The 21444-nt window shown below is 55.4% G+C and overlaps 1 protein-coding gene across 7 annotated transcripts in view; it reads right to left on the bottom strand.

Annotated features, from left to right (window-relative positions):
• RBFOX3 (RNA binding fox-1 homolog 3) overlaps positions 1–21444 on the bottom strand; it is a 512287-nt gene that overhangs the window by 358755 nt on the left and 132088 nt on the right. The gene's annotated exons all lie outside the window — the stretch shown is intronic.

The following is a 21444-nucleotide window of genomic DNA, read 5'->3' as shown; positions in this document are numbered from 1 at the left end:
TGTGCCAGCCGACAGCATCCCGTCCGTGGGGTGTGCCAGCCGACAGCGTCCCCTCCGTGGGGTGTGCCAGCCGACAGCGTCCCGTCCGTGGGGTGTGCCGGCCGACAGCGTCCCGTCCGTGGGGTGTGCCGGCCGACAGCGTCCCCTCCGTGGGGTGTGCCGGCCGACAGCGTCCCCTCCGTGGGGTGTGCCGGCCGACAGCGTCCCCTCCGTGGGGTGTGCAGGCCGACAGCGTCCCCTCCGTGTGGTGTGCAGGCCGACAGCGTCCCCTCCGTGGGGTGTGCAGGCCTACAGCGTCCCCTCTGTGGGGTGTGCAGGCCGACAGCATTCCCTCCCTGGGGTGTTGCATGGGCCCCACTTTCCTTGTATCTTAGTATGAGCCCCATAACTGGAGGAGGCCGGACATGCTACTCCCAGGTCGGCAGCCACAAAAGGATCCGAAGACGCTCAGGCCACCATGCCATGGGAGCGGAGACCAGGCAAGGCGGGCCCTGAGCAGTGGCATCTGCAGAGGAGGAATCTGGAAACTGTGGGCCAGGGAGAGAGCGCACCAGCTTCTGCCCAGGAGAGACCACCTGAGGGTCATCCAGGAGGGTCAGTGTTAACTGAAGGTGGGACTGAGCCCAGGAGAGTGGCCATCTGGGTCCAGAAACGGCCAGGCAGGGCTCCTCGGGAGGTGCTCCCACAGAGCCCCACGGAGAGGCCACAGCGTCAAAGGGCCCGCGACACTTTTGAGCAGAGGCCAGGGAGGGTGAAAGGGGGAGGCCAGGCACACGGGTGTGTGTACACACACACACATCACACACTCGCAAGCACACGATGCTCAAGTTCCGAGGAACCCATGCACACACACCCTTCATTCATGCAGCCACACAGGCTTCCACAGCCACATTGGCAGACACACACGCTGCCACACACTCGCTCATAGCATCGGACACGCTCACACATTCCACGCTCACACTCATCAACAGAGCTGCTCTCATGCACAGTCACACAGCACCGCACGGTGGCACACACTAACAGCCCACGCTCTGCACCCACCCATCACCTGCGGCCAAATCTCCAGCTCGGCCTGCCCCAGGGGTCGCCCAGGTGTGCAGTGCTGCGCGGCGTCTGCCTCTCGGACACCACGCGGACCAGGCCCACCCCAGGCCTGAAGGTCTCACGCGGACTGAGGACCAGCCCCACCCCAGGCCTGAAGGACTCACACGGACCAGGCCCACCCCAGGCCTGAAGGACTCACACGGACCAGGCCCACCCCAGGCCTTAATGTGCTCCCCACCCTGTTCCTCTCCCATGCGGTCTTTGTTTCTGCTGCTCAAGCTGAAGTCCGAGCGTCCATCCTTGCTCTGTCCTCCTCTCCCAAGCCTCATCCCGCCAGCTCTGCTCATTCTGCCTCCCACTCTGACCCTGTCTGTCCTCTCTGGGGTCTCCCTCCAGGCACCACGGGCATCTGGGGCTGGGTTCTTGGTGGGGGCGTCCTGCGTGCTATAGGATATTTAGTGGTGTCCCTGGCCTCCACCCACTGGATGTTGGGGCAGCCCCTTCACCAGCTGTGACAGCCCTGGACACTGCCACACATCCCCTGCTGGGGAGAGCCGGCCTGGACCAAGCCCCAGCCCCTTTCACCGGACACCTTGCTGGGTCCCAGAGGGTCTCTCTGCCTCTGACCTAGTTCCTTCTAACCGCTTACCAGAGGATTCTTTTAAAATATTAATCGGTGAATTTCAGAGATGCCATCATTTTTAAAGACACTGTTAAATACGTATTTATACAAGGCCGGAGCCCCTCCTGAGTCAGACCTTCCATGTTGAACACCGCCTGGGAGTTCCCACCACACTTGAATTGATTCGAACTCCCGTGGCCCTCCAGGGCCTGCCTCAGCCCACCCTGGCCCAGCCCCTCCATGTCTAAGCCACAGCTCTCCCGGTCTTTCAAACACAAGCTCAAGAGGTCTGGGCACAGGTCGGTCCCACTGCCTGAAACAGCCCTCTCCTCTCTGTCCCAGCCACCCGCTCAGCACAGGGCTGCCCCCTCCCATCCTAAATCCCCCCAAGTTGTTCTGTATCACAGCACCTGCCCATTTCCGTGGGAGCCCTTCCAACAGTTAGTCACGAATTGTACGCACATGCTATAGGCGGAGGTATGGGCACGGGGTTGTTGGTAGAGAAGATAGCGAGGTGGGTTGACACAGGTGACACACGTGGCACAGGTACAGATGAGCAGGGTGGGATCTGTGGGCACCCTCTTCCCCAGGGCATGGGCTCCTGGGGGCATGGCTGCCCTACTTCCTGATCCCCTGAGCAGAAGCCCCCAGCCCTTGGCCAGCATGGAGTAGGGCCTCATTAGAATATTTCTGGGTCGGTGGTTGTACGGATGAGGCCTTATGGCTTATGGCCTGGCCTTGGGTGGCAGTGGAAAAGGGACTGCCGTGGAGACACAGGCTGGAATCGACAGCTCTCACCGTGTGGTGTGCGCCATCGCTCCTTGCTGGGGTGTCGGGGGAGGGGTGGTTTTAATATGGATCATGAATGGGGGGACGGCCTTTATAATCGCCGCAAATGTCACCGACTTCCAGAGATCTGTGAAATCACCCGACCAAGACACATGGCCGCTAACGCGCTAACTCCTTCTAACGCACCTTGTGTCTTTCTCAACATTCCAGAGGCTCTTCCTGAGGCCTGCGGCCAGCAGCCCCGTGCAGATACCCCTGCAGCATCTGCATCCGGGGCAGTTGGGATGCCTCTCTCCCCAGGTAAGTGGCAGTGCGGCAGCACAGAGCCACAGCTGGTCACGGTTCCCAGAGAGGCAGAGAATGAACGTGTCCCAGGCCAGCCAGGCCTGGGATGTCCCCGCAATGTCCCTGCACACAAGAACCATGAGATCCCTGCCCTCAGGCAGCGAGTCCCGAATGGGGAGGTGAGGCAAACCCTGGAGACCCTTTAGTGCGTAAGGAAATGGAACGTGACTTCTCACAGCAGAGGCGACTTGAACACAGCCCTGCCCAACAGCATAAAGGAGCTCTGGTGCACATGAATGTTCACTGCGGCACAGTTCACATCAGCAAAGACCCGGAACCAACCCAACTGCCCATCGATGATAGACTGGACAAGGAAAATGTGGCACATGGACACTATGGAATACTATGCAGCTGTAAAAAAGGTGAGTTCATGTCCTTGGCAGGGACACGGATGAAGCTGGAAACCATCATTCTCAGCAAACTGACACAAGAACAGAAAACCAAACACCGCATGTTCTCACTCATAAGTGGGTGTCGAACAATGAGAACACATGGGCACAGGGAGGGGAACATCACACACCAGGGCCTGTTGCGGCAGTGAGGGAGCTAGGGGAGGGACAGCAGGGCATGGGGGGATTGGGGAGGGAAAGCATTAGGAGAAACTCCTAATGTAGATGACAGGGGTAGGGATGGAGGCAGCACACCACCATGGCATGTGTATACCTATGTAACAATCCTGCATGGCCTGCACAGGTACCCCAGAACTTAAAGTATAATAAAACAATATTTTTTAAAGCAAAAAAAAAATAATAATAAAATAAGAAGTAGAAGCAGCTCTGGTGTTGAGGAAAAGGTATGGTTGTCAATGGATTCCTCCAGAAAACACAGTGGGTGGGGAGCGGGAGGTGCCTGGCATCCAGCAGTCAGGCCACAGCACAACCTCGCCTGGGCCAGAGCAGCAGAAGCCCCTATGTCCCCTGACCTCACAGTCATGCAACCAGGCCTGGGCTGTCTTTGCAGGGGGGGACCTGGGTATGCCTCCCCAGGTGGGTAAGAGAGCAGGCAGCTGGGCAGGGAAGGAGCAGGGAGAGGTCGGTCTGCCAGGCCCACATGGCAGGTACTCAGGGTCTCTAAGCAGTCAGGGCACACGGTTACTCTGAATGGGACTCCCCTGCCTGACTCATACGCTCTGAATCTGTCAGAGCCTTGCTTTTGGTTTTTATTTGGAAATAATTATGGATTCACTAGAAGAGGCAGAGAAACGTACAGGTGCCTGGCACCCGTCACCCGGCTTCCCACAATGTTGACGTCTCACATAACCACCATGGCGCCAGGAAACAGAGACGGTGCAGTACGCGGGGCTTATTCAGATTCCCCAGTGATGTGCACACGTGCGTGCGCCTCTGTGTGTGCATGCCTGTGTGCGCGTGCATGCGTGTGTGTGTCTGATTTGTAGTCCTTTGCCATTTTATCACATGTGCAGCGTCAGGCAACCATCACCACAGCCCAGACACAGAACTGCTGCATCACCACAAAAGCCTGGGCCTGGGGAAATTTGTTTACCTCATTTTTAAAAAAGGTTGAGAACTAAGAATTGCCACATCAAGTAAGTGAGCCCCTCTGCAGTGCTAGCGTAGCTTGGCTGAGCTGGGCGGGGGCGGTAGCTGGGCAGGCTGCTTCTTGAGCGGAGGAGCCATTTCCTGGTGTCTGGGGACTCTGGGTGGCAAAGTAGGGAGGGAATAAGGGCAGAGATGTTGAAGCCCTGCCCCTGCAGCAGGCGGCCCAGCCGAGAAACAGCCAGCAGCTTTCCTTCCTGTTCCTGCCTTCACGCTCTCCTCCACCTCTGACTCCTGGGCAGTGTCCCTTCTCTCTGTCCCTCAAAGCAGCATGACTGGATCTGACAAACACAGGAGGCTGGGACACCCACCTGTGCAGAATGTGAAGCCTGGGTGCGGCTGCCAGGCCTCCCAGGGCTCCTCCTGTGCCCACTTTGTCCTTCTCAGAGTCTTCCCACCTGCATCATCTCTGCAGCACCCAGACCTGACCAGCTCTGCAGCCCAGGCACACAGGACCCCTCCGCTAGGCACCCCACAGCCTGCTGCTCCCAGGAGTAGGGTCCTCAGGTCCCTCTTCTTGCACGATCTGCAGGCTCAGGTGGGCTCAGGTGGCTCTCAGAGCGCATAGGGACAGCACCGATGCCGCAGTATCACCTCTGTGGCGCCCTGGAGGTTCTGAGGCCAGCTCTGGAAGCAGGGAGGACTGGTGTTCTTCCACCAGCTGATGCTGGCCGCGTGGGAGGCACCGAGGAGGCTGGAGGGCAGGGGCGGGTGTGCAGAGCATTTAGGACTCTCTGCCCTCCAGCCACCCTCTGAGGGTGGACTTCATTTTTCTCCAAGAAATGGGGAGTCCTGGGGAACCTAGTGTGGCCAGATGGCACAAAGCACAACGGGATGGATGGCACTGGGCAACGTCCTGCCCAGCGGGAGGAGGGGATGCCAAGGAGCAGATGGTACTCCAGGCCACAGGACACCAGGCAAGGGACCAGGCAATCACAGGGCAGCACTGTGTTCCCCTGGAGGTCAAGTCCACCACCCCCACCCCACCAGTCCCAGGACTTCCAGGCCAGCCTCAATACTGGCTGCCTTCTTAAAGGCTGAGAATAATGTCCTTTGACACAATGGCAGGTATGGGAAGACACCTGTTCCTTGCAGGCGGGACACAGAGATGATGTTGGTGAGAGGATGAAGATGACAGGGAGAGAGGGGATTTGAGAGTGAGGGTTATGGGGTTCAGGGTTACCGTTTCATTTCCCCACCCACAAACACATTTTGAGCACCAGAAGGCTCCCTCAGAAAACAGTCACACAATGCCTGTTGAGTGACTCAAATAGTCAATCGTCAAACATCCCTGGATGGATGAATGGATAAGCCCAACATGGCAGGTCCAAGCATCAGAAGATTACTCAGCTGCAAAAAGGAACGAAGCACTGCCTGGTGCTGAAATGCGCCGCAAAAGGACAGATGTGACTCTGTTTCTACGAAGTACTCAGGACAGGCAAATCCACAGAGACGGAACACAGAGGAGCGGCTGCCGGGGCTGTGGGAGGGGGTGGGTGTGATGATAACAGGGGCAGGATTTCCTTCCGGGGTGACAGCGACCGTCTGGGACTTGACAGAGGTGAAGGCTGCACAATATCCTCAATATACCGAACGCCACTGAGTTGCACATGTTGAATCAACTAATAGTTCAAGGAAATTTTTTACCTCATTTTTTAAAAAACTGGGCCCCTCATGGTGGCGCATGCCTGTAATCCCAGCACTTTGGGAGGCCGAGGCGGGTGGATCACGAGGTCAAGAGATCGACACCATCCTGGTCAACATGGTGAAACCCCGTCTCTACTAAAAATACAAAAAATTAGCTGGGCATGGTGGCGCGTGCCTGTAGTCCCAGCTACTCAGGAGGCTGAGGCAGGAGAATTGCCTGAACCCAGGAGGCGGAGGTTGCGGTGAGCCGAGATTGCGCCATTGCACTCCAGCCTGGGTAACAAGAGCAAAACTCCGTCCCAAAAAAAAAAAAAAAAAAAAAAAAAAAAAAAAAAAAAAAAAAAAAACTGGGCCCCTCTCTGCTTCTCCTGCTCCCGCGAGAGTTCAGAGTTTTGGCCTCTGCACCTCAACTCCAGCAGCAGCTTCCTCAAAGGCTTCCAGTCTACCGCCCACCACCCCAGCACCGCAGTCAGTAACCCAGAATCCAGCGCACCAGGTCTAGCTCTCCCTGCCTGCAGGCAGAGCCCACAGGGCCACGGCGGCTAGGGCCACGCCCCCAGCCTCAAGGCCCACGCCCCAGCCACTCTCACCTCTCCCCTTACATAAGCCACTCTATGATGGTTTAAATGTGTCCCCCAAAGTTCACGAGTTGGAAATTAATCCCCAGTACAACAGTGTTGGGAAGTGGGGGCTGATGAAGGGGGTTAGGTCATGAGGGTTCTGCCCTCATGAATAGATTAACGTAGTTATTGTGTGAGTGGGTTCATTATCACGAGAGTGGGTTTATTACAAATGTGGGTTCAGCCCCCTCTTGCTGACGCTCTTTTACCCTCCCACTTTTCACCATGGGAGCATGCAGGCCTGCACCAGATGCCAGGGCCATGCGCCTGGACTTCCCAGCCTCTGGAACCAAGGGCCGAATAAACAGCTACCATTTACAAATTACCTAGTCTGTAGTCTGTTATAGCAACACAGAATGGACAAAACAGTGCCTTTTTTTTTAAACCGCCATTCGTTTGCTCTGTGTGCAGTTCCATGGTCACCAATTCTTCCCAGAAAACTTCTACACATCCTTCAAAATCCACTCAAAAGCCTTTCCATTGGGCCCCCAAAGTGTTTGTTCTGCATCACTGCAAAGGATGGAGAAGCTGTAACCCATCTGTCTCCTCCATGAAACGGCAAGGTCCCCAGGGGACTGCAGGCGGGAGGGGAACACATTACATTCATCTGGGATCCCCGGGACCCAGCGTGATGACTAACACATCCTTCCATTTCACAAATACCACTGAAGGCCCAGGATTCGACGAGGAAGGAATAAAAGAGGGTGACTCATGAGAACTCAGCCCATGAGGACCTCTGCCTGCCACAGGGAAATATTCTCTTCTCATTCATATTCTTTCTGTTCTTCTTCTGAATACCACCACCCGAGTCTTCTGTTCTCCCTGGGACAGTGAGCTGAACAGCTGGGAAGGAGGAGGAAGATGGAGAGATTGCACCTCCAACCATGTTCTCCTTCTTTGAACTCTAACAGTGTTTGTAGGTGGAGCGCTACCATTTGAACAAGTATGGATCACGTCTTATCCTTTCCCTGCCTTGTGAAGTGTCCCGGCCCTGCTGAGCACAGGGTCTCAGCACGCCACTCATTTCCTCATGGCGAGCATCACTTACTTACTGCAGTGGGTTAACCGTGGACCTCCAGAACTCAGGTTCACCCAGAACCTCAGAAAACGACCTTATTTGGAAATCAGATCTGCGCAGATGTCATTTGTTAAAGATCTCGGGACGAAATCAGCCTGGACTTAGGATGGGCCCCCAGGCCAATGACTGGCATCTTTATAAGGAAAAGGAGAAGGAGGTTTGGACAGACGGAGACACAGAGGAGAAGGCCGCACAGACAGAGGCAGAGACGGGAGGGACGAGGCCACCGGTGAGGAGTGCCAGGGGTCGCCAGCAACCCCAGAAGCAGAAGAGGCATGGGAAGCTCTCCCTCAAAGCCTCCAGAAGGGACCAGCCCTGCCAACAGGCACCTGGAGTTCTCACCTGTGGCCTCCAGAATTGGGAGAGAATACATTTCTGTCACTCTAAGCCACCTAGATTTTGGTAATTGGTTCTGGTAGCCCTAGAATATTCATCCACTTGCTCACACGCTGTGCAATTTACTGATGCGCTCACTGCCTGCCTCTCTCTCAGACACAAGTCCTATGAGGGCAAGTATTTCTATCTCCAACCACCAGTGAGTACCAAGCTCCTAGGACAGTGCCCCGCACACAGTAAATGATGGACACACACTCATTAGGTGGATGAATGATGGAATGAGGAAGCACACAGGCTGCCTGAGTCTGACCCCTGACGCACTAACGCTGTGACAGTGGGTGAGTTCTATGACCCGCTGGATGGCAGATTTCTCTACTGTAGGGTGGAAATAATGGAAAAAAAAAGAAAACATGTCATGGAGTGTTACACAGATTAAATGCTTAGAAAGGCATTTATGGGGCCAGGCGAAGTGGCTTACACCTGTAATCCCAGCACTTTGGAAGGCCGAGGCAGGTGGATTACCTGAGGTCAGGAGTTTGAGACCAGCCTGGCCAACATGGTGAAACCTTGTCTCTATTAAAAATTAGCCAGGTGTGGTGGCGCACACCTATAATCCCAGCTGCTCGGGAAGCTGAGGCAGGAGAATTGCTTGAGCCCAGGAGACAGAGGTTACAGTGAGCTGAGATCGTGCCACTGTACTCCAGCCTGGGTGACAGAGCAAGGCTCTTCCTCAAAAAATAAATAAATGAAAGAGAGGCATATACGGTGTCTTACACACAGTTAGCCCTCAATGTTAGATGTCAGAAATGGAGCTGCTTAAGAATAAATTAACAGTGATTCTCAACTGGGGGCAAGTGTCGCTCCCCAGAGGACGTGAGGCAAACGCCTGGAGACATTATTTGTTGGCACAACTCGGTGGGGGCATTGCTACTGTGTCCAGTGGACAGAAGTCAGGGCGCGGCTTGGCGGCCTATAGCCCAAAACATCAACGGTGCTGAGGTGGAGAGTCCTGATGTAAAGGGACAAACGGCTTCTGGAGTGAAAGAAGCAAGACACAGAGATGAAATCCAGCCCCAGACAGAGAATTACAGACGTGGGGAAATGAACACACAAACGTCTATCTTTCCCACCCACTGGATGCCGTATTGAAAGCTCCCAGAGGAAGTCCCCAGCCAGGACACAGGTGTTGTCTGACATCTACTTCTTCTGGGACTCTCAGCCCAGGCCCGCTGTCAGGTGGAGAAGAGAAGGCAAGAAAACCCTCTTTTAGCATTTTTTCAATTGCTCTCTTGCCACTGTCACTGCCACCACCACCACCACCGCCACCTCCACCACCACCGCCACCACCACCACCACCGCCACCACCACCATCACTGCCACCGCCACCACCACCATCACTGCCACCACCACCGCCACCACCACCATCACTGCCACCACCACCGCCACCACCACCATCACTGCCACCACCACCGCCACCACCACCATCACTGCCACCACCACCATCACTGCCACCGCCACCACCACCACCACCACTGCCACCGCCACCTCCACCTCCACCACCACTGCCACCTCCACCACCGCCGCCACCTCCACCACCACCTCCACCGCCACCTCCACCGCCACCGCCACCTCCACCGCCACCGCCACCTCCACCGCCACCACCACCGCCACCGCCACCTCCACCACCATTGGTAGCAGCCGTGACAGGTTTCCCGGGCCTGCTCTGCAAAAGCAAAACCCTCCTGGGCTTCACCCTAAGCCCTTGGCAACCATCAGTTATAGGGAACTTGACTGCTGCTTTGCTGGACCCAGACCAGGAAATCCAGATGGGAAGACGCGGGAGCACACCAGCTCCTCCTGCTCTGTGGCGAGGGCTTGGAGAAATGGGCACATGTCAGGAAGCGTTCACTGTCCCTTCTCCACCAAGGAGACCAGCCGATTTCCTGTCCTCCAAAGTTGTTCCGATGGAGAGGGAAAATGGCCAGAAAGGTGTTTTGGGGAAATGTTGGCGACAGCCCGGAGAAGTGGGGAATGTTTGCGTGGACAGGCCTTTGTGCCTGCCCTGGGTACCGTCCATCAACACAGCCAACCCGGGGAAAATGCCCATCAAGGCAGAGCTGGGGCACAGAGGTGTCACGTGTACCTCGGCCCACAGAGGAAGGACGCCCGGTACATCTGTCGGGGCGGCCGGAGGACAGGCGACAGATTCCCCCGCAGACATCTGCCTGCCGGAGGAACGTGCCGTGATGCAGACGCCGGGGGGAAGCGAGGAGAGGGGAGGAAGGGAGGCAACTCTTTTTATAGCAAGTGAGCAAACAAACAAACTGTTTTGCCTTAAGAAGCCAAAAGGAAAGAAAGAAAGAGGAGACGTCTCTGCCACTGCCAGGAGCACAGTAAGAGCCATCTTGGTTGGCCTAGGGAAGAAACGCAGGGTTCCAGGTACACTGAGGCCAAGGCCTTCCCTCCAGGGCCCCGAGCACAGCTGAGAGCAGGCCAGCCCAAGCCGCTCAGATGCCAGCAACGTGCTGGCACAGGGCTGGCCTGTTGTGAATTAGTCCTCACTCCCTGCAGAAGCTCAGGGAAGTCGGATGGTGGCTAACCCGATTTTCCAGGTGAAGAGGGTGAGGCTCGGCCAGTTAGCAAGTGATGAACCAGGACGTGGCCCCATCTCCCAGCCCCCCCCAACCCTGCCACACCATCATGGGGACCCAAGTGACCCTGTTCATGAGCTCAGCCTCCCGAAGGTGAGGTGGAAGGGAAGGACCATATGCCCCAAGCTAAACCCCCACTCCTCTCTCCCCCTCCTTCATGTCTTCCCCCTCTGGTCTTCAGACCTGTGTGCCAATGAAACACACACGTCGTTGGCTTCCCAAAGCGGCCTCCCCTCACCCCGACACGGGAGCTGACATTGTACATTCCATTCAGAGCTCCCTTTGTTCAGGCCACATAGAAACCAGAGCTGCTCGTCAGAGAAAAGCTCCATCCCATAATAAACAGCATGAACTATTTATAACCCTGAAAACAACTTTATTAGTATTTTTCTTCCCTCCAGAAACAATCTCACACAATCCTGCTAAGTACACACCGTGGAGGACTGGAGGGCCGCGGGCTGGGGCTGCTTCCCCTGGCCCTGCCCAGCAAGCAGATGGCAGCGTGGGCGTTAGGTACCAGCCTCCTGGCAATCCGAACATCTGTTCCTGTTAGAAAATGCTAATTGCCATCAATCAGGACAGCACCTACCCACATTTACATGCAAGCACACATGCAAAAAGAAAAAAAATACATCTAAATTTCTCCAAGCACAATGCTCCCTGCATGCTAACTAGCCTGAGCTGTGCCTCAAGCCTCGGAGGAGCAGCCCCACGGCCAGCGTCTGGTCAGGAGGGCTCCCGCCGGGGCCTGCCCTGGGGCCCCCAACAAGGAGCAAGTTTAGGGAGCCACTCAGCAGGCAGCCCCGCACAGCCCCCCGTGGCCTCTCATCTGCCCAGCGGGGAGTGAGCATGGGATCGTGGCCGGGGCAGTGCAGGCCACCTGGACAGGATGCTTCCCTAGGCTAGATGTTTCTCTGTGCACCTCCATGAAGCCAACCCTCCTGCTCCATCTGTCCATGACATCTGCACCCATGCCCCTCTTCCTGGGCAAAGGTCATCCCCACAGCCCCCAGGAACAACCCAGCTGGATCTTTCAGCCCAGAGGTCGTCTCCATGTCCACATCCAAGGGCTCGTCCATGAGGCCCCCTCTGTCCGAAGTGCACGTGTGGAGACACCTGGCTGCTCCAAGCCAAAGCCCCAGGGCCGGTCTCCACTGGGTTGTGTTTTCTAACCTGTGGGGCTGGGGACAAGACCTCTCCAGCATGTCAGAGGGCACTGGGCCCCAGTGGCCTCCTCTCTCCTCTGGCCTAGAAGCCCGGGCCTTGGGAGGCCCTGGCACCCTCCCCTGGATCGTTCTCTGTGGAGCATCAGCCACAGGCCTTGGTGATCAGGAATAGTAATGGGGGGAGGGCGGGGGTGGAAAGGAAGTGAGGCTGCCCCAGACAGGTGGGTGGCCCAGGAGGGAGAAGGGCAGCCGCTGCGAGGGTTTGCCCCTGCGGGAGCTGAGGGCACAGCCTCCTTCCTTCCTTGCCTGGCTTTCTGCAGAGCCTCTGCCCTGCCCGAGGAGAGCACAGACCCAGGCTGCTCCCCGGGACCTCGGGAGGGTCACCGGCAGCCCTTCTGGAGACCACAGTGACGAACAGCATGCCACAGTGACCTCAGGCCATGCGTGCCATCGGAGGACCCTCTGTGTTTCCAGAAAGTGAGCTGGAAACATTGGACTATTATATAATGCAAGTCCCACACACACACACCCTCCCCAAGAGAAAGTGATTTTGCTAATTTTTCTCCTGGGCGGCAGGCGCCGTTGCCAGCCGTGGTTGCTATGGGGCCCAGTGACTGGTTTGAGTGGGAAACTCAGGGGATTGGAGGAGAGGTTTCCATGGGGAGCCACACGGTGTAGGCGATGAGAGGCCACAGGTCCCCCCACCTGGGGCCGTCCACACGACCGGGTGTGAGGAAGGCCCCCTGGACCCAGACCTGGCAGGTGACCCCACAAAAGGCATAAGCCACCTCCATGACTTCATAACAGGGTCTTTTAATGGGGACATCCCTGTATTAGAACCAGGTACAGGCTACCCATGTGCACATGTATGACACGTGCCACATGCATGTGCTGCACACGTCTAGGTACGGTGCCGAGCTGGCACCACCATGGGCACGTGTTATGACCTCATGGGAATGGCTCAGGCCTGCGGTGGCATCACCTGCCAGGTGTGGGTCTGGGAGGCCGTCCTCCCTCGTAGTGGTGTGGGCTGTGGCAGGTGGGGGATCTGGGGCCTGTCCCCAGCTGCCCATGCGGCTTCCCATGGAAACCTCTCCTCTGATTCTTAACGGGGGCTTGTATGTGGTCTCCACCCCCAGAGCAGGGTGACTTTCTCAGGGATTTCAGGTGATGAATGGCAAATAAGGAAGTGGGTGGGGTGGGGGCAGAGGTGGGAGGAGGGAGAGAGGCTGGAAAAACTCATAGAACCTTGCTTCCAAATTTCTTTTAAATTTGGCCTTCTTTTAAGAAGAACCCTCTCTTGGCGCCAGGTAAACCCACGTGGATGTTGAGGACACGAGGCTACCTGATGACCCAGGGGCATGTCCCAGCTGTGCCCCGATGGCCAGCACCCTGGACCACCCCTGATCTGCTTGCTGACAGAGGCTCACCCCCACAAGCAGCTCCACTCCTGAGCTTCTTAACTGCAGAGGCTGGGGTGCGGCACCCACTCCGTGGGGCTCAGGCCCTCCGGCTCCCATCCATGAGTGCCAGGGTCCCTGTAACATGTGCCCATCTGCCTCCCGCCAGGATCAGGAGTGAGCACGTCTCCCCATGCTGTGCTTTCCCTGGGCTCACTATGGTCTTTGTTCAGAATCATAGTGTTTCTCTCTGCTATGGGCCTTTGAGTCCTCCCAGGAAGGGGCCTTGAGCAAGGTCTCCAGGAAGTTGGCCTCCTCCTTGCTTGCTCCTCCCACCGCACCCTCTGAGCCTCTGATTTCTCTGCAGGTCCTGAGCATGACCTGTTTCTCTGTGAGGCGCCACAGATATGAGGACCCAGGAGATGGCTCTTCTCCAGCACCTGACGCGGATGCCATGCCCCCTCCCTGCCTCTCACTCCCCACTTTGCAGCTTTGCTGCCCAAATTGTTTTGTTTCCTGAGTGCTGGGAGCCAAGAGAGGCTCTGGTGAAGCATGAAGGACCGCAGAGCCAGGAAACACAGCTTCAGTCATTTGCCCTTCCTACCCTGACCCCCACGTGCTAAGACTGAAGGAGGATGAAGTTTCCAAAATCAACTTCACAATAACGATAGAAATTAATGAGTTCCACGTAGATAGGCAAATAGACAGGGGATGATGCATGAATAGATTGATACCTGCATAGACGGATAATAGATAGATGGGTGGATGGATAGGCAGATGAATAATAGACTGACATACAGATGGCCAGGCAGGCAGACAGGTGATAGGTGATGAAAGGAGGCAGAGATAGATGATGGATGGATGGATAGGTAAGTAGACAGATACACAGGTGGAGGATTGAATAGATAGATAATACATCAACAAATGGATGGACAGATGGATACACATGTGGGTGACAGACACATATACAGACACTGATAGGTAGGTAGATGATAGACAGGGTGGGTGGGTGGATGGATGGATGGATGGATGGATGAACAGGTAAGCTTGCCAGCAGGCAGATAGACAGGATGGATGGATTGACTGACTGATTGACAGACAGGTGGATACAGATAGGTATGAATATAGCTTCTCTACAGAGGAGAAAATATAGAAAAAAGCCTGCATTTTCCCCTACACCTTCTCCTTTATGGGTCATTCAGAAAGGTCGGTCCAAGCCCTGACACCGAGTTGGTGGCAGAGGAGCCAAGGACTCAAGCCAGAGGAAGTCTCACTGGTCACAAAGTGTCTGACGTGTACGCAGGGTGGGCTCAAGTCCAGGTCTGTGCCCATCTCCTTTCAGCAGTCCTGGGGCCTCTTAACTGCCCACATGGTCCTGGGAACCCCCTCCAGGCACCAGGGACCAGACCTGAGCTGGAACAAGGATGTGTGTGGAGAGGATCCCACTCCACATCAGGGCGCCTGCTCCTGCCTACCGCTTCCAGCCTGGACAACTGCCCTGTGCCCACATGCCGCCACCCCGTCCCCATGTCCTGCAGGTGCTCACACCTCCCATCTCCCTGTGGCACATGTCCTGCCCCAGCACCCTTTAGGTGTCACATTGAACCTGCTGGACCAGACTCCCTCCCTCTGCCCACAGCTGCACACAGCTGGATCTGGAACAGCAAAAAACAGGTTCCCTTCTAGGTCCCAGCTCCTCCTGGGAGAACTCCCTCATCCCACCAGGATCAGGTGACCTAAGCGAAGACAGGGCAGGACCTCCAGTTAAATGTAATGGGGAGGGCAGCTTGTTCACATTCACATGGAGTTGGGAGAACACACATGAAGGATGATGGCTGGAGGGATGGATGGATGGATAGGTAGGTAGACAGATACATAGATGGATGATTGAACAGATAGATAGCATATCGACAAATGGGTGGATAGATGGATACACACGTGGACGATAGATAGATACATATACAGACATAGGTGTATAGATAGCAGATAGGCGGGCAGGCAGGAAGTCAGGTAGGCTGGATGGATGGACGGACGGACGGACGGATGGATGGAGAGATAGACAGACAGCAGATAGCAGGCAGACTGGAGCATGAAGGAGAACAGGAAAACGCACATGAAGGAGCGTGCATGGGGAAGAACGTGCGTGAGGGAGAACCCGCATGGAGATGGAAGGCCATCTCATCATCTCCAGGCCTGGCTCCTCACCCTAAAACACGTCCCGGCAGGTGCTCCAAGGAGTGACTTAGAGCCAGGGCAAGGGTTGTAGGCACATGTGGGGCCTCCTGCAGAGCACAGGTGCCTCGGAGGAGAGGCTATCAGGGATTATCTTCACGATGCCCTTACGTTCAGCTCCACACACACAGCCCTGGCCCCAATCCAGACCCAAAGCGTCCTGCAAATGTTGGAGGGTGAGCAGATGTGTCCTTCCATTTCACCTGAACTCAGGAGCTCACTACTTGAGACACAACCCCAGCCCCAGTGGCCCGCATGTGTGTACCTGGGACATCATCCTCTGCCCACCCTGCTGGACAGCAGGGAAAGAGTGAAGACTGTCAACAACAAATCAGACAGGCTGGTGGGTGGGCTAGGGCTGGGGCTAGGGCTGCCTTCACTCAACAGCTCCCCCACCCCCAGGCTACTGGCTCCCGGTGTGAAATGTTGCCACATTATAAGCAGAGCATTGTAAAATTTCACAGGGAGGTGGCATTAAAACCCTTGGATTCCAAACCCCACCTCAGAACACATGCATCTAAGGTTACATTCTGGTCCCCCACATCCTTCCCGGTGCTTCTCAAACTAGAGAACCCCCTCAGCCCCGGAGGGTGTGCAGAGATTAGGGCGGCTGGCCACACAGTCCACACGTGTGCCTCGTCCTGCAACATCCGTTCTAGCCAGCGTCTGGGGAGGTATTACTGTGAGGTCACAGCCAGCACAAGCGCACTGCGGATTCAACGTAAGATGTATGTGAAGTTTTGAGGGAGGAAATAAGACTTCAAAGGAATGTCATGCTTTCTCTGGACCCCTTCTGGCAACAGTTGCCCAGTCCCTCGGGGGCACAGGTTTAATATTTCCTCTCTTCTGGAGTCTTCCAGGGAAAATGCATGCCTCCAGGGAAATGCTGTGTGCCTCTCTGTCATCCGAGACAAGCTACTTAATCTCCCTTTGCCTCAGCAGAGCCCGCTGCACGCGTGGTCCAGCTCTGTGATGAACCACCACAGGAAAAAAAACCACACCAGAACCAGCCCTTCCTTCCTACTCAGTGAAGGAGAAAAACTCAGCAGAATTAACCGCTTCATGGACGGTCAACATGAGCTTTCTGCCGGCCTCAGTGACAATGCCTGACGGCCATACTGCAAAACGGAGGTGAGTCCTGGGTCCCTGGCCCCCCTGCTGCTGGAGGAGGCCAGGACACATGAAGGGTCTCTCGTGGGACCCACCCGTCGTGGCTGGCTCTCGGTCGTGGAAACTGGGGTACATGATGAGCGCTGCTCAGGGTGCAACGCTTGGGGTGTCCACTGAGAAATGAGGGAACATGTTTTGCAAAGAGCGTACAAGGCCGGGCAAAATACTAACTAATTCAAAAATCAAGACGACCTTGCCTTGGCAACTTTTGGAGCAACAGAATGATTTCGAATAGTGACCGATCCAATGACTTTCTGGTTCACAGACAAAAGACAGTATTCCAACGCCACCCCTGGTCACTGCTGGCCTGGGGGACATTTGTTTTGGTGGCTGAGGCAGCTGCCAGTTACCCAGCACTGTGGGTGCAGGCATGAGCTGTCTCCGCTACAAACAGCACACCTGTCTCCTCCCCATGGACTGCAGTGTTTAAAGGACAGTCATCACCCAAAGTGCTTTGTGAAACAAGAAAAGGGCTCTGTGAGCACTCAGGTGAGTAGCACCGCCTGCCTCCCCGTGGCCAGGGTGTGTGCAGAGCCTGGGGGGACACAGGCGGGGTGGCGGGCCCAGCCCCACGAGACATTCCCGAATCACACCTAGCGCCCCGTGTACGACCCGGGATCCCACTGTTCTCTAGGGTCGAGGGAGAACACTTTAAGAGAGGCGACTAAAGCTCTGCCCGGCACATCCTATCAAAGATGCCTCAGGAAAACCCTTTATGGAAACCTACTATGTGCAGCACTGTGGGAAAAACAGGAAGCTGGAGGCTGTGCCCTTAAGGAACCCCAGAAAGGAAAGGGGACAGGTGAGGGGAGACAGGAGCAAAGGCAGCTCCATGCGCAGGTGACAAGGAGGCGCAGGGCCAGAGGGCAGGACGCTGGGGTGGGGGCGGGCTCTGGGTCATGTCCACTTGACCTCCACCCCAGAGAGCAGCTCCCCAAAACCTAGACTGATGAGTATGCCTGACGGAAGCAATCTGGGATAAACCGCAGACAGTGGCTGTGCTAGCTGGTGGCAGAGGGCTGGGAGGGGTAGCCCTTAATTATAATTACATATAATATAATAATTAATTATTATAATTTAAGGTAGGCCTTAAATTATTTTGAAACAAGAATCACAAGAAGTTGCAAAAATAGTACAGAAAATTCCTATGCACGCCTCTATTACGGACTGAATTGTGCCCTTTCAAAATTTGTTCCTTGAAGCCCTAATCCCCCGTACATTAGATGTGACCGCATTTGTAGATGGGACCCTTACCAGGTCATACGGGTGGGCCCCATTCTCTCTGGCCAGCATCCTTCTAAGAAGGGAAGATCAGGACACAGACATGCACAGGTAAGGGGTGGCCATGAGAAGACACAGGGAGAAGACAGCCAACTACAAGCCAAAGAGAAGCCTTCCAAGAAACTGGCCCTGCCAGCAGGTCGATCTGAGACCTCTGGCCTCCTGGATTCTGAGAAAATCAACTTCTGTTGTGTGAGCGTCCGGGCTGAGGGGCTTCGTCATGGCAGCCCAAGCAGGCCACATACCTCCCCATGTCTCATGAACACCCTCCATCCTCTCTCTCTCTCTCTCTCTTTTTTTTTTTTTGAGACAGAGTCTCGCTCTGTTGCCAGGCTGGAGCACAGTGGCACAATCTCGGCTCACTGCAACCTCTGTCTCCTGAGATCAAGCGATTCTCCTGCCTCAGCCTCCTGAGTAGCTGGGACTACAGGCGCCTGCCACCACGCCCGGCTAATTTTGTGTACTTCTTTAGCAGAGACGGGGTTTCGCCATGTTGGTCAGGATGGTCTTGATCTCTTGACCTCGTGATCCGCCCGCCTTGGCCTCCCAAAGTCCTGGAATTACAGGCGTGAGCCACCGCGCCTGACTGACCATCCTCCTTTCTTGAGCAAGGACACCACCCTGGGTCCGCCAGTCAGCTGCAGCGCTCACTCAGATGTGACCGGTCTGTGATCTGATGTGTGCGGCCTCTCCACCAGCACTTCCCAAGCTCCCTACAGTGAAGGACTCATTGGTTTATTTCCAGGTCACTCTGGACATATATTTTTGTTTTGTTTTGTTTTTCAGGACAGGGTCTCGCCATGTTGCCCAACTGATCCCAAACACCAGGACTCAAGCCATCCTCTGACCTCAGCCTCCTGAGTAGCCGCAATGACAAGCCCTATGCTTTTGGTGTTTAGAAAACCTATGAAAAAAGGAATCACTGGAAAAAATGGAATAAAGAAAACATAGCAAACACAAAGCTCAGGTTCTTACAATTAGACTCGTCAGACCTAAAGTGACTCCTGCAGAAGATTCTAAACGCTTACTTCCAGCTTCTGCACTCCATTGTAGGGGTCGGGAGCGGCAGCTCACCGGCAGGCCCCCGTCCACGGCCCTCACTTGGAGAAGCCGGGACAGGGGTCAGGTGAGACATGTCCCGAGCCTGCTGCTAGGGAGCTGCAGTGGGTTCGAATTCTGCATGGCCCTGGGCTGATGGTTTATCGGCAGCTCAGCTTCCTCACAGAGCCTGCGTGGAACTGCCATGAGGATTCACGATGATTCATATCAATTTTGGGACGAGAACCTTGGGTAAGATAACCTGTGTCATTCAGGGACGTCAGCCTGATGGCTTTCCAGGCCTTGTGCCCTGTTCTGGACACTCCGGGCACACGGATGCCTCCCCCATGAAGTTGTGCTCCGAGTGTGTTATTTGCTCTTCGTTGAACTTGGGATTATCTTAGCCTTCGGGCCTCCCATCATGCGGACATCCTGATGAACCGCGCTGGCAGCTGCAGGGGCCACACCCAGCAAGCTCCCTGCAATTCCAGTCATTACTCAGCAACGTTCCGCGATGCAAGGTCACTCGGAAACACCATCTGTCCGAGCTCCGTCTCCCCTCCTACCCCAAAGGAAAAATTATTCCGTTCCACCTTCACATTTCTCCTCCTCCTCCTAAAAGCACACATACTTTCTCACACACACTCACACACACACTCGTGCACACACATGCACTCTCGCATACACATACACTCGAACACACTTGCATGCGCACACATTCACACACGCACTGACAGACACACACTCTTGCATACACACTTGCACGCACGCACATACACACGCACGCACTGACACGCTCTCGCATACACACACTGGCACACACACTCACACTCATGCACACACACACACTCTCTCACACACACTCACACACACACGCAGAGCTAAAGTTAGGCTTGCCTTGACCTCTACTTCTAAGTTAATTTTCCTTCCTCAGGCATCTGCAGGTGTTCCTGTTCTGTTCTTTCCCCCACAGAACGCAGATGTCTTTTGAGAGCACCAAGCCTGAGAACACTTGGTGCATCCTTGCAAATCGGGTAAAAGAATAATTTTCTCCCAGTCCACAACAAGTCCCCACTCGCCCCTTCACCCTTGCTGTGGAATTCACTGGCAGCCCCCTCCGAGGAATGCACATGTCAGTGCAGAAAAACAAAATGAAGAAACTCTGGAGTCACTTTGAGGGGCCTCCACCCCAGGTTCCATCTAAGAGTGAGGCCAGCAAGATCCACTCAGGCGCTTGGATGCCGTTGACTCAGCTCCTTGATAATAACCCATTTTGAATCTAAAACGAATGGATTTGTAGAGATCCGCGTGGAATGTTCTCATGTTTCTCCGCCCAGAACGTCTCCGTGACTGCAGTCACGAGTTCTGCAGTTACTGCTGCGTGATGGGGCCTGTTTGGATCACGCGTGCACACGTGTCGACACGCCATCCTGGAACACAAGGGCTAACCCTCCTTCCCCTCCATGGCTCTCACTGAAGACACGGCCCTTATCGGCGGGAACTCGGCGTCGTAAAGGGGGGTAGGCGGTGCCCACGGAGGGAAGCCCAGGAGCAAGGTCCGTGCGGGTCACCTCACATTCGACTTCTGCACCTGCGAACTTCAGTGCAGCGCAAGCTCAGGGTCTATTTCTGCCTCGATTTCCCCTCGTCCCCCTGTGCCGTTAGTTCCTTTTCCTAGAATCCTCACTGGTCTCCCACAGCCCTGGACTCTCACCTCCACCGTCACCTCCTGGCTCAGTCCCTGCTGCACGCCCACTGGTCTGCCTCGCTGCCAGAGCCCCGTGTCACTAACTTCAGCACCAAAATGTGTCTGCCTTCCCAAAAATGTGTCCACATCTCTCTCCCCAGAGATCTCTTTTACCCTCTGCTTCGCTGGCCTGACTCCAACCCTTCCTTCCAACACATTCCCTCCACACCTCAAGAGCCCCCTGGAGAGACCCCACGGCTCCCCTCCCAGCCCGGCTCTCCAATGCCTCCCTCTCCCACGGGCACAGCGAGACTCCCATTTCTCTCCTGTGACAAAAGTGTGCGCCCAAAACTTGCAGCACGAACTGTTTATTTTTAGTTTGAGATTTGGGGTCTGGCTTTTTAATTCTTAGTTTGTTCTCAAGTCCAATCTCAGCAGTGGGAGGTGGGAAGTGGGTGGGGGACTGAGAAGGATCTCAGCCGTCGCACCAGGCGCCTCCCTCTCCTCTGGGTCTGTGAACGGCCTTCTGACCTGGGGGCCTGGGGCTCTTCCGATGTCTCCTCTTACAGCTCCACTCATTCTGGTATTGGTTTTACTGCTCGGCCTGTACACCTTCTTATCATTGTCTTAAAATCAGCCAAGGGATTGTTCTTTTCCAGAGTCTCTCAGTATCTGGGTGAGATCAGGGCTGTGAGGGCCGGGGACACCATGGGCTGCAGAGTGATAGCACCTGGGATCTCCTTCCTCCTTGGCAGCCTTGAAGGATACAGTAGGTAGAATCA

The sequence above is a fragment of the Sapajus apella genome, unplaced genomic scaffold, assembly GCF_009761245.1.
Source record: "Sapajus apella isolate SASKATOON/1434 unplaced genomic scaffold, GSC_monkey_1.0 scaffold48, whole genome shotgun sequence".
In the NCBI taxonomy this organism is placed as follows: Eukaryota; Metazoa; Chordata; class Mammalia; order Primates; family Cebidae; genus Sapajus; species Sapajus apella.
The sequence above is the reverse complement of the archived record's forward strand: the minus strand, read 5'-3'. Positions and strand labels throughout refer to the sequence as shown.